The following is a 20,439-nucleotide window of genomic DNA, read 5'->3' as shown; positions in this document are numbered from 1 at the left end:
CTGTGAGCACAGCAACTCTCAAAAGTATAACACTCACCTCCTCTAACATACTTTTTCCAGTGCAAAATTAATACTACAGTGCTCACCAACAGTAGTGAATAATACTTCACCTCATACAAGTGCCCATGGAGGTTCTACTATGATATTCTATAGTACCCAAAATACAGTGTCAGTAAAATGTGCAGTGAGTAGGGGAGCAATGGAAAGCAGTCATACATTATTAACATCTTGACAACACCCACCTGGGTGTGCCGCTTCTCTGCTCCACTGTCTAGCATTACATTGTGGTACTGTAAAGAGATAACTTCTCCTCTGACAGATATCAGAAATTTGTTAGTCACTGTTAAAATTTGCTCAACCGACACCCCTCCCCACCCTGTCTCTCTACCTTCCTGTGAAAGGCAGACAACATTTTTTCAGCAGCTAAGGTAATGTTGGCAGCCCTCTGTCTGGTATGCTCACAACTGTGTTCCTGGCCAAAGACAGTCTGCTACAAGACCCTTCCATGCACGTGCCTGAACAACCACTGGCCACAGAGACAGAGGGCCTGCAGTAGCACCTTTTCACTTTTTTCTCTGTGGAGAACATGCTTTTCCATTTCACCTTGCCAGGCACAGTGCTGTGAGTATATAAAAACAGTGTAATCATGAACCTACCAAGTGCTCTTGCTTCCTCATTACCTTCGTGTAAACCTCCTTGACCGTATATTCCACTGACTGGTGTTAATCCAACACATAAGAGTCCACCTATAAATCTTCCAGCACTGTAAGGACTGCAATCACCAGTGAACACACACATACACACAAACATAACACACACACACCCTTACAAACTGCAGGTGACCTTAATGAAAGTGTACTCACCCGTTATTTACACACACACACACACACACACACACACACACACACACACACACACACCCTTACAAACTGCAGGTGACCTTAATGAAAGTGTATCCCCCATTAATTCCACCCATATGTGGTATACACATGCCATACACCTGTCAAGATGTGTGCCATCCTGTCCCATCTCAAGACTGGCCTGCCTCCTTTAAGGCTTGCACTGCACAATTGGTGCTGGACACATTTCGTATTAAACCATGTGCGTGAATGGGCGTGCCTTTGTTGAAGGTTGGGTGTCGAGCTGGCAACTCGGCACCATGAAAATCTACTGCCAATCATTAGCGGACCAGAGTTCCGCTGTGGCGACCCCTAAGCGGGAAAAGCCAAAGGACAACAATAACATCTCTAGAGCACAGCACCTACTTTGGCTCTGCTACCACTCTTTCCTCCTTAGCAAAAATCTCACAACTGCCATAACTCCCCTCTAGCATGCATTTGCAGTAATAAACACTGATGTAACCATAGCTGCAAGTGCATATACTTTAAGCAAGCTGGAATTAAGCACATCACAGTACTCCCTTTTAAGAACACCTGTGCACCAACCAGAGTTCAAGTCATGCAGATCCTGGGCTCTAGGCCAGATGATTATGAAAATGATGACACTGCTTCTGAATGGGAACCATTGAGCCAATGAGCACAACCTTGAGAAAGATTCTACATAAAGTGTTGTGCACATTTCTGTACATGTACAAGGCACACTGCACATACCTGGGAATGTGAAAAATGCTGGGGGCTTCCATGCAATTTCAGCCCTCAACCTATGAGGCTTGAAGTTGCATAGGTTCATACATAGGTAGGTATTAGGTTATTAGCCCTAGAGCCTATATAAGCCTAGCCAAAAAGGTACCCTGGTTTTCGCCACCCAAGAAAATTATTTTCCTGTGCCCCTGTCGAGCAGAGCCACAGAAGTGATCCCTGGGGTGAATCTCCTATTTCCCATCCAATCATCAAAATTTTTCTTGAAGAGTGCTAATGAGGAGCTCTGTTTGACATAGATGGGTAGTCTGTTCCGGAGTATGGGAAGTCCTGGCGATAGGAATCTATCCGTCCAGCATGTTCTGTTTACTGTGGTGACAAGATTTAGGTCCCTACAGCGTGTAGCTTGAAGGATTGGGATTTCTTTAAGTGGAGCATGCCCAACAGCTCTGGGTTTGACATAGCTTTGTATGTTAGGAAGAGAGCGCCTCTGAGTAGGCGATATGCGACAGAGTAAAGCTGGAGTTGTTTGAGATGGTCTGCGTAGGGCATCTGTTTGAGGCCCGTAATCCTCTTTGTGAGGTATTTCTGTGGCCTTTCCAGTTGTTGTAGATGTCTTGTGAGGTACATACCAAAAGGGGCGTTGTACTCTATAATGGGTCTAATGAGTGATGAGTAGAGGGGAACAATGACCTCTTTTTTTCTGGATGAGCCACGTAGAAGGATTTCCTGACCACTGTGGCGATGTGATTATCAAAAGAGAGACTACTGCCCACCTGTGTCCAAAGGTCTCGTATCACATTTTCGGCATTAAGTAGACTACCAGCTATGTGGTAGTTCATGGGTACAGAGATTTTACCAAAGGGGATGACAATACACTTTTTGGCATTGAGCTTCAGGCCATAGGTTTGACACCAGGCATCTGTTTCAGTGAGGCCCTTTTGTAGTATGTCCACATCGTTAGGAGTTTCGATTATGGCTCCTAGTTTGCAGTCATCTGCAAACTTTGTTAGCCAAAGATCTTCTGTGTTAGCCTGTACTTCAGAGAAGAAGATACCAAACAGGAGAGGACCCAGGACTGAACCTTTTGTACTCCACTTGTCACTGGTCTGAAGTCAGATTTGGAGTCTGCTACTTTCACAGTGTGGGTTCTGTCCATGAGCCAGTTGGCAACCCATCTTGTGACATAGGGATTTATACCTAGTTTAGTGAGCTTATCTATAATTCCAGAGTGGGGGATGGTGTCGAAAGCCTTGGCGAGATCTAAATAAGCTGTGTGAACCACCTTATCCTCATCTATGGCTTTGGTGATTGCTTCAAAGTCAATCAGGTTTAGCAGACATGATCTGCCTTTTACAAACCCGAACTGGGTAGGGTCCAGAGTGTGGAGATTACCAATGTCTTTGTTTATGAGTTCCATGATGATATGTTCCATGGCCTTGCAGACCAGGCTCGTCAGGCTAATGGGGATGTAGTTCCCGGGGTCCGTCATGGCTCTCCCTTTGTGGAGTGGGATAACTGTCGCGGTGCGCCATTCAGTGGGCACAAAGCCTGAGGTGAGGCTATGATCGAACATGGTACTTAGGTAGGGTGCCAGTTCATTCTGTAGTTCATGTAGAACGCAGCCTGGGATATTGTCAGGTCCCATGGATGCTGTGTTCTTGGCTTTGGAGAGTGTGTTTTTTTACCTGTGCAGCCGTGATTACAGGAACTTTGCATTCTTCCAGTATAGAGATGGGCCCTCTAGGGGGTGAAAGGGGAGGTAAAGTTAGCACTGAACCTATCTGCCAGGATGTTGGCAATATCAGTTGGTTCTGTATATTTAGTGCCATTGTACTGTAACTCAGAGCAGATCTGAGTGTTGCCATTGACATTCTTGACATAGCTATAGAATGCTTTGTGGTTCTCTTTAGAGTCAGTGGCAATTTTGTTTTCGTAACTAGCTTTGGAGGATTTTATGAGGGATCTCAGCTTCTTACTGAGGTTGACCAGTGAGTTCCTCCAGTCATGGGATTTTACTCTTTTTTGCAACAGTTTCTTTCTTCTGTTGTAGAGTTTGTTTATGGCAAAGGACCACCAGAGTGGCTTCATTTTTTTGGAGGATAGCATCTTGGTTCTATTAAGGATAGCATGATCCATGCACTCGTGTAAGTGCTTATAAAGTGCATTTGTGTAGGATTCAGCAGTCATACCTCTATTGTCCGTCTGCATGGGTGTCATGACGTTTGCCACTTCTGTCTTTGTGAAGTTGGCTTTGGAGAAGTTTTTTACGGTAGTTTCCCCAACTGGGGGTGGGGACGGGATGTGGATGTCTAGGGTGATTAGCTTGTTGTCGGATCTGACCAATGAGGAATTGACCTCTGGTGTGGAACATTGGTTGCCCATGTTAGTAATGACCAGGTCTAGGATACTGCTGCCCCTGGTGGGGGTGTGAATAATTTGATCCAAGGCATTAGAATTTATGAATTCCAGAAAATGTTAAGCAAAAGAGTTGGTACACGAGTAGTTTTCCCAGTTAATGGTGGGGTAGTTGAAATCGCCCATTATTAGGGTGTTGTGTTGTACCCTAATACTTTCCAGGGTATCAAGAAATGAGGAGTGGGAATCCTGGGGCATGGTGGGGGGTCTGTAGCAAGCTACAATTTGGATTGCGGTCTTGCCCAGAGTTAGTTGCACTTGGATAATCTAAGATGCATTATGTTGTGCAACTAGCCTGGAGGTGTGGATATCCTTAATGAATATGGACACGCCTCCACCTTTAGCACTTCGTTCTGGGTTAGGTGGTCGATAAGTGTGGTATGAATTATAGCCTGGTAATGTAGGGGTGCTCTCTGGAGCTTTGAACCAGGTCTCTGTCACTGCACAGATGTCAATGTTCTCCATTTTAAGGAGTGTCTCGAGAGAGTGCATTTTGAGGTTTAGACTTCTAGCATTGAGTAGCATTACCCTCAGATTTTGCTTACTTGTACTGGTTACGGTAGTGAATTAATCAATTGAACCTTGCCTAAAAAGGCACTATAGGGGTAGCAAGAGCCTTAGCCAGTATCCGGAATCCCAAGGGCAACACGTGCAGGCCATCTCTGGCAAAGCATCGTGGTCTGTCGATCATGTCGTCCCAGGCAGACAAATACTGGATCCCCTTAGAATGACACCAGAAGCTTAGCCAATTGTTGAAATCATTTTGTCCTTGTACTGTGGTATCATTCTGGGTGATGGCAGGATGCTACTCAGGGCTAGGGTCATACCTGCCTGGGCTACAAGATCAGAGAGCTCCTCCATGTCTCTTTTCATGTAGTCCAGGGAGGTACGTCTCAGGTCATTCACACCAACATGGACAATGACAGTGTCATATTTGTACTTGTTGTGGAGTGACCTGAGTGCGTGCGTTATGTGGCGGATCCTGGAACCTGACAGGCAGCTGACAGTACCTTTCTCCTTGTTTAGCCTGGTGAGTGGAACATCAGTGTGCCTGACTATACAGTTACCAATGACTAGAGTGTTGGGTACGCTGTTATGCCTTATGGGTTGTGGTTGAGTGGCACACTGAGTTTGTGGGCTATGTGTTATTTGGGTTGTGTTGGCGGGTGGAGTTTGCTTGCATTTCTGCTTTGGAGGTCCTTGATGCTTGGGCAGGTTTTCATTGAGAGCCTCCGCAAATGTAGGTGTGTGTTTTGTGTTTCTATGTGTGTGTTTTGGTGGTGTAGGTTTTGAGCGATTATGTGATGAGTGTGGTGTGGTGTGGTGTGGTGCGGTGCAAGTGTTTACCTTCTCCTCTTGACTGTCTAGTCCAGTCTTGGGTGAAGAGAACTTTGCTTGCAGTTTGGCTATATAAGTGCATCTCTCACAAGCTGTAGTGTTGGGTGGTAGGAGGAGAGGGTTGTCTGTGTACATGAGGCAATTGCTGCATTGCCCCAAGATGCCCAAATTCATCAGGTAGACAGGAGAAATCACCGGGAGCTGACCCTTAAATAAGCACCTATCCAGGCATGTCTATTAAGTACTAAAAACTGGTTTCCTCTAGACAAGAGAGGAAAGTTGAGTGCTGTAGTAATTTGGAGCATTGAAGTACAAGTAGCATCGCCACCAAAGTATGCACCATGCAGCTCCAATTTGGTTTCCAAGTTTCACACCTGAAATCCTGTACTACATGAATCCAAAACTGGTATGATCCATTATCAACCTACAAACTGACATTGCTGAGTTGCACGACAAATCTCACAACTGGAAACAGGCATGAATAATGGATACCATCCATGATTCTCTATTCTTAATGACTACTGCTTCTGAGGGCACTGATAGTTTTGCAGGGTGCACCAGTAGTGTGTCCAAGAGACCAATCTCTATCTGCTTTGTATGCGCCACCAGGACGGTTTACTGGCCCACAGTATAAGGTTGATGGCTGGCACTCTCTCATCAGAGCAATGACTGGGGCTACCGGCATCCCATGGGCTGACAAGCACTGCAGGCACCACTACAATGATTATAACAGATGCCATCCAGACATTACCAATGGAATGAATAGATCGATGAGAGCACTATGGTGATGTAGTGAAAGGAATTTTTTTCCTTTTAACTGATACTGTAACCCTGCCAGTTTGGACTACATCATACTAATGTCTGTCTTTTTTTATCCATTAGCTCCTGATGCCACAGTAAAGAATCAGGAGCAATATCAAGGGAAGTCTGCAAATTAGCACACACCTTTTCAGGCATAGGGGTGAGTATACCTGTCTTATAGTGCCAAAAATTACGTATGTATGTGGGGGGGGTGTCTATATACACACCAAACCAAAAATATTGTGAGGAATAGAGATACTGACAAAAGCTTTTATAAATGAAACCAGTTTATCTTGTTTTTCCAACTGCACAAGGGAATAAAAGTTTGTTTTTAGCACACCAGAGTGCTGGTCAATTCTCTTATAAATACACATACCTATCCATCCACACACACACACATACATACATATATATATATATATATATATATATATATATATATATATTATATATATATATACATATAAACAACCACGAGGCAAAGTCCCAATTAATTCCAAAAATATCCCTTGTTGGAAAGCAGCAGAAAGCACGTTGTTATTAAAAGCAAATAACGAACTGAATCGTAATAAAATAAAATTAAAATAAGTCCTTTAATATAATAAAACAAAACATAAATTATTTCATAAGCGCTTTCATGGAACCTATTGTCCGCTTCATCAGACGTTAAAACATTTCAAACAATCCTTTCTTTTTATACGTTACACTGTTTGTTAATTACCTTAATCAATTCATCTAATACAATTAGTGTTTCAAGATATATAAACACTATATAAACACTATATTCCTGTTGTACATTCTTAATCTCTGTTGAGATATACAATATGAATATATAACATATTACAATTAATTATATTAAACGATAATAAAATACTGCAATCTACCATATATTAACTATCTAAAATGTGACTATAAGTTTAGAAATACATGTCCATGTGGTGTTCATGTAATTAACCAGATATATGACCTTATAGAACATGTGCATACATACTGGAATAGTAGCAATGAATCTAATAAATTTAACAAAAACTGATAAATAATAATGAATATATATATACGTACAAAATAATAACTAATATTTCTATAAAATAATATATGTATAGTTCATCTATATCCTCTTGCTTTCAAAATAGATTTAAGGGATACCAAAAATGTTGTGTATGTTGCTCACTGCACCCTCTGTTTCTGCTTTTATGTAGGCAAAACAAACAGAACTTTGAAAGAACGTATAAGGGACCATAATTATAGCATTCAAAGGCAGGAAGAAAATAATGCCATAGCTAAACATGTTAAGAGGTTTGGACATCAACATACTTTTCTCTTCCAGATATTGCACATTCAATATGATAATATACGGAATGGAGACATTGTTAATGAAACTGAGAGTGCAGAATTAAAATGGATCTTTAGGTTAGCAGCACACAGAGGCAGAGGATTGAATGATGCTATATCCCTTAAACCTATTTTGAAAGCAAGAGGATATAGATGAACTATATATGCATAGTTACATAAATATCAGTTATTTTGTGTATGTATATATATATATATATATATATATATATATATATAAAAATATTAATATTATTTATTAGCTTTTGTTAAATTTATTAGATTTATTGCTACTATTCCAGCATGTATGCACATGTTCTATAATGTTATATATTTGGCTAAACATATGAACACAACATGGACTTGTATTTTTAACTTAGTTATATTTTAGATAGCAGATAGATAGCATACAGAGGCAGAGGATTGAATGATGCTATATCCCTTAAATCTATTTTGAAAGCAAGAGGATATAGATGAACTATACATATATTATTTTATATAAATATTAATTATTATTTTGTACATATATATATATATATATATATATATATATTCATTATTATTTATCAATTTTTGTTAAATTTATTAGATTCATTGCTACTATTCCAGTATGTATGCACATGGTCTATAAGGTCATATATTTGGTTAATTATATGAACATAACATGGACTTGTATTTCTAAACTTATAGTCACATTTTAGATAGTTAATATGTGTTAGATTGCAGTATTTTATTATCATTTAATATAATTGTAATATGTTATATATTCATATTTTATATCTCAACAGAGATTAAGAATGTACAACAGGAATATAGTGTTTATATAGTGTTTATATATCTTTAAACACTAATTGTTTTAGTTGAATTGATTAAGGTAATTAACAAACAGTGGAACGTATAAAAAGAAAGGATTGTTTGAAATGTTTTAACGTCTGATGAAGCAGACAATAGGTTCCGTGAAAGCGCTTACGAAATAATTTATGTTTTGTTTTATTGTATTAAAGGACTTATTTTAATTTTATTTTATTACAATTAAGTTCGTTATTTGCTTTTAATAACAACGTGCTTCCTGCTGCTTTCCAACAAGGGATATTTTTGGTATATATATATATATATATATATATATATATATATATATATATATATATATACACACACATACATATATATATATATATATATATATATATATATATATATACACAGTGTATACATACATACACACACACAAAGAATATAAACACTGTATATATATATATATTTGTAATGTTTACATTAATCTGTGTGTGTGTATATATTATATATATATATACATACATATATATATATATATATATATATATATATACATATATATATATATATATATATATATATATATATATATATACACACACATACATATACACACACACACACATATACAGAAGCACAAACATGCATACATATAAACATTACCTATATATACACATTATATATATATATATATATATATATATATATTATATATGTACATACATACATACACACGTGTGTATGTGTATATATACACACACACCTGGGAAAGGCTGGCACAGGTTTACTACCTACGCTCCCTTTTGCCCAGGCAATAAGACTATAAGGTAGTTATCACTGCCACCAGAACCCCTCACCAGCTACTTTAAGGCCCTTAATAAAAGGACAAGAAAATATTAAGTATATATTCACAGCGCCATCAGAGTTCAAATCACAGGAAATATGTAAAATAACAGTGAAGGACAAGCTTAGACAAAAAGAGAATATCTAAACTATGCATCACTATATTTCTGAGTGAATCTAAGAGAATTACACTATTCCCTACTTACTTAATACAGCAAAGTAGATGATGTGGTGAATGATCCTTCTTGTTGTCAGGCCCAAGGCAGAATACAGAATGCTCTGTCTCACTAACAGACTTCTCAAAATAATAACTAAAATATTACTTCTGGAATAGCTTGTAGAATTAAATCACTTCTGGTTATCCAACTTCTAGTTCCCATGCAAATCCCAATTGCTGGAAGCTGGCAGGATGTAGCACCTACCTGTAAAAATACTCACACAAGGGCTTTTGCTCAGATCTGTAGCAGGTGTGAGAAGTCATAAAACAAACAATGTAATACCTCCATACTTCCACAGTAGTAATTATTTCACCCCAAAGACAATTCAGAAAGCTTCCTAGTACAGACTTTGTGTCTCTGGCTACATTGCAACATGTGATATAGCATCTTTATGGCCTTGCCCGTAAAGTGATTTAATTTCAGATGTATTTTAAGTTTGCTGCACTGAGGTTAACCTTCCAATTTCCTCCATTAAAACATATACATTTAAACAGTTTCAATAGTGCATGTACATTTCTTTTCTCTCCAGTAGGGCACACGGTGGATACATTTCAAACGCAAGCACTTTGCAAATACCTTTTCAACACATACGTCTACACAAGTCAGTTTGATACACACAAGACATACAGTTGTAATACATATGTAACACAAACATCTTGTATAAATCAGTTTGATATTCACAAATGCCATCAATTAATTTACAAAATTCCAGCTAGCTGTGCTGGCAGTACCTCATTTCGTCATCCCCCCCCCCCCGCCCCGAAGACTCAAGCTAGTTTTTCAAGTGCCCTTTGAGAAACATTGCTTGAGAGGAATGAGCCTGTCTGGAAATACATTACCACATACCTTGTCTTGAGATCCCAGCTGCCTTGGCATTGCTAACCCCAGTACAGTGCCGCAATGTCATATCATATGCCTGTTACCCTAGGTTCCACCGTAGTAACCAGGGATTTTGCTGGCTGGCTTGCTGTAGCTAGATACCCCTCAGACTCCTCATGCCTTCTACTGCAAAGACTTGGCAACAGGCCCTCCCTATCATGGTAAGGTTTCATGGTGTTAACATGGTACAATTTTTGCCCTTGTCTCCTGCCTAGCATTTCTACCATGTAGGTAACATCACTGACCTTCCTTACTACTTTGAAGGGTCCCTCCCAAGCTGCCTGCAGCTTTTTTTGTCTGACAGGAATGAGAACCATAACCTGCTGCCCCACAGCATACACTCTGGTTTGAGCATTCCTGTCATACCAGACGTTTTTCTGCTGTTGGGCTTCTGCCAGGTTCTCCTGGGCCAATCCCGTTAGTTCCCTGAGCCTTGTCCTGAGGTTTTGGACATATGCCACAACAAACTCCTTGTGGGATTCACACTCGTCCTCCCACTCTTCACAAATCAAATCTAGAGGTCCCCTCATCTGATGCCTATACAGCAACTCAAAGGGTGAAAACCTGTGGATTCCTGGGGTACTTCTCTGTAAGAAAACAGCAGATAGGGCAAACATTTGTCCCATTCTCTCTTAAACTGCTCTGCAAATGCCCATAGCATTGTCTTTAGTGTAAAGTTTAACCTCTCCACAAGACCATTAGTTAGGGGGTGGTCTTTAGGTGCTTCACCCCACAGTGCTTCCACAGACAAGCCAGCAGGTCTGACATGAAATTCATACCTCTGTCAGTCAGTGTTTCTCTTGGGAAACCTACCCTCCTGAACATCTCTAACAAAGCATCTGCCACCTTTTCTGCCTCGACGGAGGACAGGGCCACAGCTTCAGTGTATCTGGTAGCATAATCTACTACCACTAGGATATACTTCTTCCCTGTGGAACCTGGGGTACTCAGAGGCCCCACAATATCCATAGCTACCCTCTGAAATGGCTCCTCAATCACAGGCAAAGCCAACAAAGGAACTTTGACCATGCCTACTTTTTGGCACTCTGTTACATCCCTTTCAATCTGATGCCAGTAAAAGTTATGTATATGTCTATTGGTACATTTTATGCCGCTATGACCTGCAAAGGTAACGTCATGGGCTATGGCTAGAAGTGGCAGATGGTAGGTTATGGGCACTACCACCTGCTCCTCGACAATCAGGGACCTCCCTAGCTACCTCCCTCATGCCTCGTCATGTAGGGTCTGAGAGCTGAACTTGTTCCAACTGTTTCTTTGTAACCTTCTCAACTCACCTTCCACAGGAAGTTTGGTATTCTCTGACAGTGGTGCCTCACTGTCAGCCTAGGTACTACTACTCACCTCTGCCCAATGGAACATCAGAACCCACCAGCAGCTGTAGCTCACCTTCAGTCACAATGCTACAGGGTAGCTCCCTCCCTGAAGTAGCCACCTCACAAGTCCTGGCTTCAAGTGTGCCAAGAGTCCCCCCAGGCTACCAGACCCACATGCCTGTCTCCAAGCCTGACTGCATGTAGCTGCATGCACACAAGGTACGGCATTATCAAAATCGTTCCCCATCAGGACATCTTCAGGGATATCCTCAAACACACCTGCTTGCTTGCTCCCTTTTCCACCCTCCCAGTCAAGGTGAACCCCCCCCCCACTTTTTTTTTTGGTGCATGTACATTTCTGTTCTCTCCAGTAGGGCATACTGTGGATACATTTCAAACACAAACACAAACATCTACACAAATCAGTATGACATACAGATCTAATACAACTGTAGTACAAGCATCTTGTATAAACCAGTCTGCTATTTACAAATGACATATAAATTATTTACAAAATTCCAGCTAGTTGTGCTGGCAGAACCTCCTATTGTCACAACCACCATCTAGCACTTTCGGCATTTTCAATTCCAAAGTCTTACATCTCCTTTCCAACTTTCACAAATTACGGTGTAATTTGTTTCAGTGCCTACCCTACTGCAAATGAATGTTACATACTAATGCATTTGCCAATGTTTAAATGTACAATGAATATGCAGCAGTTGTTGCCATCTTCCATTAAACTAGGCGTTCATTTAAGAAACCATGCAATTTGTCACAATTACAGTCTCCAACTCACTTAACAGCTTTCTATGTAGCACACAAATGCATTTGTGGATATCAAAGTAAAATGCTTCCTAAATCTGCAAAAATAATTATCTTGTATTACCTTATTTATTGACTGATTGATTGACATTTGATTACCTTTGATTACCTGGAAAGTCCAACTGGGTAGAAGTCCATTTTCAGCAGTGGCTCAGGGAGAAAAGCTCGAAATTTTTACAAAACATTTTAAGGATAATTTTACAACCTTAAAAAATAAAACAAGAACATCTGCAGTTTAAATAATTACAATAAATTAGACATAATATAGAAACATTGGTTAAGAATCGCTACAAGTTATATAACAATCATTTAATATTTAGAGAAATGTTAGACAAACCGTATAGAAATTAAAGGTAAATTAGTCATTTGATAGAAGTAAGAAAGTAAGTAAAGAAGGAAGAGTAAGGAGTTATAAGGAATGAAAAGGTACTTGCTCATATTTAGGGATGTAGCTTTTTCTAGTTTTAAGCAAGAACAGGGCCAGATTTTAGATTATTTTCAGAGTGGTTTTGAAAGATTGAAGAGAGGGTATTGACCTGATGGATACTGGTAAGGAGTTTTGGGTCTTAAAACCTTGTATGACTACAGACAATGCCCATCAGATTTGATAGGTTTGTAGACGAACAGGAGTTTTTGGTCACTGGATCACAATGGCCAACTGGGAACACAGTCATGTAGAACCGCTTCCAGTGCTAGACAGGCAGATGGATGCTGGATAATTTTATAGGTGGTAAGAAACTCTGTATATGTTAGTTGATGAGGCAATTCTAACCAGTTTAGGCTTTTCAGTGCTATACAGTGTTGGGTTCTGAAAGGAGTATTTGCTGCAAATTTAGCAACTTTGTTATAGCATTGTTCGAGTTTTAATTATTATGAAACCTGGAGGTTAGTGAGGATGGCAGCGCCATAAAGAAGTGTGGAGTGGAAGATATGTAGAAGCAAGTGTAGTTTTAGTTGTGTTGGTGAGAAAGTTTCTGACAATGTAAAGCATCCCTAGTTTTTGATAAATTTTTCTTATGCAATTTTGTATATACAAGTTAAATGCAAGATTATCATCCACTATAATCCCTATTAATTTGCTATGAGAAGCGACTTTGGTGGTTGTAATATCAAAAGAGAAGACTTTAAATTTTGTTTTTTTCATGACAGAGGATTTGGGGAAAAAGTAGTAATTTGGTCTTTTTTGGGTTAAGCATGAGCTGTTGAGTAATGAAGACATGTTTCAGTGGCTGTTAAAGCTTCCCAAGTAATTTTTTTGGAGGTATATCATGTTGTCAGATGTGCAAAGGAGAGTGGAATCATCTGTATAAATTTATTAGGGTGGTCTGTTGTGTGGATGTATAGAGGGTGTTGGTGAAAATGTTAGAGAGAGGGGACCAAGGACAGAGCTCTGTGGTACACCGGTGCTGATTGGGAGGCAAGGAGAGAATGTGGAGTGTCATTTTACTGACTGATACCTGTTGGACAGGTATCTTTTGAACAACAGAAAAGTGGTCTTAGACAGACCTAGTTAGAACATCTGAAGTAGAAGTTTGCTGTGACAAACTGTTGAAGGCTTTAGACAAGTCTAGAAATAAGGAAGAGACTAGTTTACCATCATCTCTAGCTTTACTGACAGTTATCTATACATAGGTTAGAAGGGCAATGCTAGTACTATAGAAAGGACGGAAGCCATGTTGTGTAGGGGATAGGAGTTCATCCTGCAGGAGATAGTCTAGCAATTATTTCTGAATACATTTTTCAAGTACTTTGGTGAGGGGAGATAAAATTGCTATAGGTCTAAAGATAATAGTGCCTGTTGAATTTCCTCTTTGTGCAGAGGGATAATGGGTGACTTTTTCCAGAGAGACAGAGAGAGAATATAGGATTCCTGGACTGACCTATTTATAAGGACTGAGGCGGGAAAGGCAATGATATTGGCTGCCATTTTTAAGTACTCACTTGGAAGGTCATCAGCTGAAGAAGAACATGGTTTAAGTTTAAGAGCAATTTTGTACAGGATGCGGCCAGAGGTCTGAAGGTGAAAGAGGATGTAATGATATGTGACTGTTGGACAGGGTTGGGATTAGATAGTGAGAAATCCTTGTTTAGACATGCTATACCACCTTTAAAAATGAGTTGAATTGTATTGAAGTTTCGAGTGGTGAGTTATTGGAAGAGGAGTTTGGGTTACATTTTTGATTAGATGTGTGAAACCATGTAAGTTCATGCTAGATGTAGGGGAGTTTATGCCCAACCAGTTAACATTCACATGACTGAATAGTATTTTTTTCTTCTGGAAATATTACGGATATCCAATGTAAGATATCTTATTGTGTAACTATACTGTCACCAGCAGAGATAGAAAGGAAAGTAATACACATTTGTTTATAAATGTTTATTTTGAGAAAAGCAATAAGAAGCTCTACTGAACCAAAGTTTGGTATTGGTTTGTTGTAAGGAGGTATAATTAGTGATTTAGAAGTCTTTCTCAATAAGAAAGGTGCTACCCACATAAAATGACAGGTCCTCATTCAACTATCGGACTGCTTGTGGAGTGATGCAACATACTGTCAAGAGTTCCTGTAATCCTAAGTCCCAATAAAAGTGGGAGGGTCTGTCTATTGGCTGATTACAGAGTGGGTTCTGTTTGGTGCTAGGTCACCAAAGCAATGGGTAAAGGTAAAATAGTACATATCACATACTTCAACATGACCAAAGCTTTTGACACAATTCCATACTCAGAAATAGGAGCTAATCAAGCTGAGAATTACACTCCTACATCACCCGCTGGACTGCCAACTGGCACACAGGACGCAGGCGATCAAAACAGGGGAAGCTACCTCCACAAAGCAGTCCGTTAACACTGGAGTCTCGCAGTGTTCAGTGCAAAGACCTCTCCTGTTTTGCATTTACTTCTGTAAATTAAAAGCCAATCCCAGAGAGCTCTGACTGAATAAATTTGAAGATTGCTGCAAGCTACAAGCAGTCACTGAATCCACAGTTAGCCATCCTGCTGGAAGATTTATTCTAACCAAATGACTGTTGCCAAAATGACGGACTGAAACTAAATGTTAAAACATGCATTACTGTATCCTTTGGACAGTTGTCTACCCTGTAAAACTACAACACTGACAATACGACCCTATGAGTTAATTTTATAAGTCCTGAATAACTGGGTTAAGTGGACACTGACCCAACTTTCAAACAAAATACGTCCACCGTCAGAAGAAAATCCTTCTATATTGCACAGCTTATAAACAAAGGGATTGAGTTTAGATCAAGAAATGTCATTGCCCCCTTTTACGCAGCCCTCATTAGACCAATCTTTAAGTATAATCTCTCCATTGGTGTATGTATTTGTCCAGACATATGCAACAAGTGGAGAGTATACAATGCCTAAACATGGACCAACGCAAAGCCCTGACTAAAACTAGTATCTTACAGACTAAGAGATGATCTATGTATGGCATACAAGGCATCCTCTGACACAATGCTGATGGACCTACTGCACATCAGCAAGTCAAATGGCATCAGAAATACTTGGTCCAGAGATTTAAACCTCTTCTTCAGCACCAGCAGGAAGGAATGGAAGGAGAGGTATACCTTGCAGAGGATACAACTGAACTAGAACAGACTCCCCATCCATGTAAAACAAAACTCATCACTGCCCACATTCAAGTGCATCTTGGATCTATGGATGGGTACTATAAATTTTATCCCAGGATTGCCCCATCTATAACTAATGGACGGAGGCAATTCCTAAATGCTTCAGCTCACACATATGGGTCCTCTCAAATTATCTATGGTATGCTCCCAGTTAGACTCACTAGGGGTAATATATAAAGATCAACCATGGGATGGGTAAACCAATCTAACACAAAATAGGATAGGTTAATTTAAGCACAACAGGAAAAATCGGTTAGCCTTAAAATGACCAGGAAGGGCAGTTAGCTTAGTACCTATGAGCATATACTCTCATCTGAAAGTCTGGACAACTGTACACAGGTAAGTCTAAGGTGTGTAAAAATAAGGTAATGGCACACAACAGCAAAAGTAATCTACTTTACTTCTTCCTTAATATTCACGTTTAGAATGTATCATACTTCTCAGGTACAGGAAAGAGGCACAGCGTTGTGATTTTTTGCTCTCACATTAAACGTTGTACTGTTCAGATGTATTATTATTTGGTAAGTATTTCTATACAGGGATCTCTTTTAAACCAGCACCCGAGCCGCAAAAGGAAAGTCAACCCAAAGTACTGAGAAAAATCATCAATCACGTACTGGAGGGGAAATCAGAGTACTTGGAGAAAATGTATGTAGACGCAGAGGGAACATGGAAACTTCACGTAAATCGACAATGGGTGTCACATCTGAAACATGAACACTGGAGCTGTAAGGCAGAAATCCAAATACTCAGCTACAGCGAGCATTAAATTACAGCCAACTATTCTCGGGCATTAACCATAAGTAGCATGGTATTTGTAAATCAATTATTGTTTAAGTATGCTAACGTTCTGTCTCCTGCTATGACAACAAAATAATATTGTGATTTAAATGATGAAACAGAGCTGTAAGTTATTCCTCACAAGGTTCAGTCCTTCATTTTAAGTGTCAACACAACTGACCATAACGTCACATCCAAAGCATAACATTTTATGTCATTTACCTTTAATAAAGACAAGGTTCAGTCCTTCATTTTAAGTGTCAACACAACTGACCATAACGTCACATCCAAAGCATAATATTTTATGTCATTTACCTTTAATAAAGGTGTCCGATTTACTGACAAAGCATTAAAAGCACAATGCATTTATGTAGATTTGTTCCCGCATCAGTAGCCATTCGGACCACACATTACAATTATCTTATTGACCACACCCGGCTACATACAATTACTGTAGTAGTTAATGGCACGATTTCTCAGAGCCATCAGTAACAAGACAGTTCAACTTCTATGGGTATAACTTTCCCCAACAGTCTAAGACCAAACTTTCATCACACAAAGAATGCCCATGAGAAACTTAACAGCTCTACATCCAAATGTAAGCACTGGAGCCTGCCGGCCTGCTGAACTGAAAAACCTTTAAAAGATCATCTCCAACTGAGCTTTGTTAAACCTTCAATGGTCTCCTAGTAATGCTTTATGTTGAGCTGCATCACCAAACAACTATATGAAACACTAACCTCAAAAAACTGATTCCTGATCCAAGTCCACTAAATACAGTAGAAACACTCCTATTCCTGTCTGTCAAACCCGCTACAGTTTCTACAGCTACCTCCGTCTCACGTCAGCAAGCATGAGGTCACTCTACGGCATCCATGAAAGACCAAACTACTTGTATAATATCGAAACAACTTTATAATGGATGTGGATACGTTGAAAGATGGGTTTGCTAGTGTCCAATGTTGGGAAAGCGTTCTTCCATTTGGGAACACGTACTTCTGTAATAATAATAATAACAGCCAATGCACTGCGTGTTTTTAATGTAAAAATGTCAACAATTAACTACAAACGTGCACCAGATGAGTTCTCAACAAAATCGGAGTCACTTTTAACATAGTAGTACTAGTAATTTGACTCTCAATAACAATAAATAATAATTAAATAAAAATAAGTAATAGTAATACCTCTCAACTGTCTCCGATTTTGGGGGGACGTCCCTGATTTTTGACTAAAATTTTATCTGTGACTGTGACCTCATCCCTCCTAAAATCGATGTCTTTAGAGAAAAGGTGGTGAACTGCACTCTTAATTAGAGCAATAAACTTATTTTTTTTCCCAGAAAATCTATATTAATTCTCATTCTCTTATTCTGTCAAGGCTCTGGTTAATAGTACTAATATTTAATAATGTCCCTGACTGTAATTATTTCTGGATCTGCCCCTGATTTGTTGGTTGCTATGCTTGAGACGCTGACAGAATAAGATGAAGACCGCGAAGTAACATACTTTTGTAGTAAAAGAAATCTATGACTCTATTATCATAGTTTATTATGTGCAATTCAACACATTTTCTCAAAAAAGTTAACTACTTTTAGAAGAGATTAAGATGTTCAGAGCTAAATTTTTAGTCAGAATCAGAGACAGATGAGAGGAAGGCAACTGATTTAGAAATAACTAATGCACCCCACCCGCAGTGGTTTTGCTGTGGTAGCGTTGTCGCCTCACAGTAACACGCTGTCCGGTTCGATTCTCAGCTAGAGCGTCTTCTGTGTGGAGACATGCGTGAATGGGCGTCCCTTCGTTGAAGGTTGTGCGTCAGGCCTGGCAAGCCGGTACGTAAAAATCAACTGCCAATTATTAGCGGTGTGGCGACCCCTAACTGGAAAAGCCGAAAGACACAAACAAAGCCACGTGTCGTTTATCGCACTAAATGCGTATTAGGCAGTTTCTGTAATTTATTACACGTTGTCCTGTTTGATTCTCAGCCTGAGCGTCTTCTGTGTGATATATATATATATATATATATATATATATATATATATATATATATATATATATGTGGCATAATTTAAAATGCACACCTTGTTAGGGTAGAACACAACCCAGAACATTATTTGTGTATAGTGAAATTCATTGCTGTCTGATTTATTTACTTCAGGTTGCTGGTACTGGAAGGTTTCCACCACGACAATATCTACATGTCTTGCTCACATCATTGGGTAATATTTCCTGTTCATGTAAGTAGTGGAAATGGCAGAGATGAAAGAAGGAGCAGCATCGATGGCAAATGGAAGAGGTATAGTACGGAATCAGATGTGATAAGAATTGAAGGATACATTTCAGTACTTGATGTGTAACATATCTTATAAAAATGTGTATCTAAAGTTGAAAAGCAAAGTAAAGCTGTTAACATTTCTTTTGTGAAGAAATGAGGTACTGTCAACACAGCTAGCTGGAATTTTGTAAATAATTATATGCCATTTGTTAATATCAAACTGATTTATACAGATGTTTGTGTTGAAAAGGTATTTGTAAAGTGCTTGTGTTTGAAATGTATCCCTAGAGTGCCCTACTGGAAAGAACAAAGATGTACATGCACTATTGCAACTGTTTAAATGTATATGTTTTTAAGAGAGGAAGAACAAATTGGAAGGAACAAACTGGATAAAACATAAAGATGCCATCTCACAGGTTGCAATCAAGGGAGCCTGCAGGATTTTTTGCAGGGGGGTGCAAAACCCAGAGCCCCGCCCATGCAGTCCCACCCCCTCCCCATGCAGCCCCGCCCCCTCCCCACACAGCCACACACCCCCGCACACAGGCATTCCAGTGTCCCATTACTTGGCTATTTCTCCCCATTTGCCACAGACACTGTTCAAATCTATCAGTATGCATACTGTTTTATGATTTACTTCTACAATGATTACAGATATTTGGATTTAAGTTACAACTTTTATTTCAAATTTTATAGCAGAAAAACTGAGGCACGCATTTCACATTTGCTAAACAAAGCAACAGTCTTGCAATGAAAACAGACTTAGCATTAAGACTTTTCTGCTTTTGAAACTCGCATTGATTGAAACAGCATTGAAACCCACATTCAAAGAGAATGCATCTGGGCAGTGGCAGGTTAAGTTTACCTTTGGGCTGTTTTCAAAGCATATCAAATGCACACATTTTTAGGCCCATGCAAATGTATGGTGATTAATGTTCCTGATAATTGAATTATATCCCTTGTACAGCACCTACACCACCTGTTAGAGTGTATTTTAAATTTACAGTTTTGAACATTTTCCAGTAAGCAGTGAAACAATTCAAAACATAAGAACCAGTAATGACAAACTGCCTAGTTCAGAACATTTGAAACATAAAAGGCCACTCAGACTTCTATCATTATAATCCACCAAAATTAGTCCATATGCACAATCTCTGCAGTCTGCAGAAGTCATCTGAATTCCACATTACAAAGATCTGAAACTAATGAAAAGTTTGTTGCTATAAAATATATATTTATATTTCAGTGTTTCATCTACAAATGTAGTGCCCATTGCCCTAGAAGAATAAATTGCCTATGTTACGTTAAAAGAAATGGTAAGCTGGTATATTGCAACAGGGAATATGTGACAAGCTGCAAACG

At 39.3% G+C, this 20,439-nt stretch overlaps 1 protein-coding gene across 4 annotated transcripts in view; it reads right to left on the bottom strand.

The window, feature by feature from the left end:
* DYNC1I2 (dynein cytoplasmic 1 intermediate chain 2) overlaps positions 1–17,660 on the bottom strand; it is a 1,851,236-nt gene extending 1,833,576 nt beyond the window's left edge. For all 4 annotated transcript variants that reach the window (XM_044075529.1, XM_044075531.1, XM_044075530.1 and 1 more), the window contains exon 1: positions 17,544–17,660. The gene's annotated coding sequence lies outside the window, so the exon portion shown is untranslated. The remainder of the gene's footprint in view (positions 1–17,543) is intronic.
* Positions 17,661–20,439: the final 2,779 nt, after the last annotated feature.

The sequence above is a fragment of the Protopterus annectens genome, chromosome 6.part1 (assembly GCF_019279795.1).
Source record: "Protopterus annectens isolate FY-2018-M chromosome 6.part1, PAN1.0, whole genome shotgun sequence".
Lineage (NCBI taxonomy): Eukaryota > Metazoa > Chordata > Ceratodontiformes > Protopteridae > Protopterus > Protopterus annectens.
Note: the sequence above shows the minus strand (reverse complement) of the source record. Positions and strands in the feature narration are given on the sequence as shown.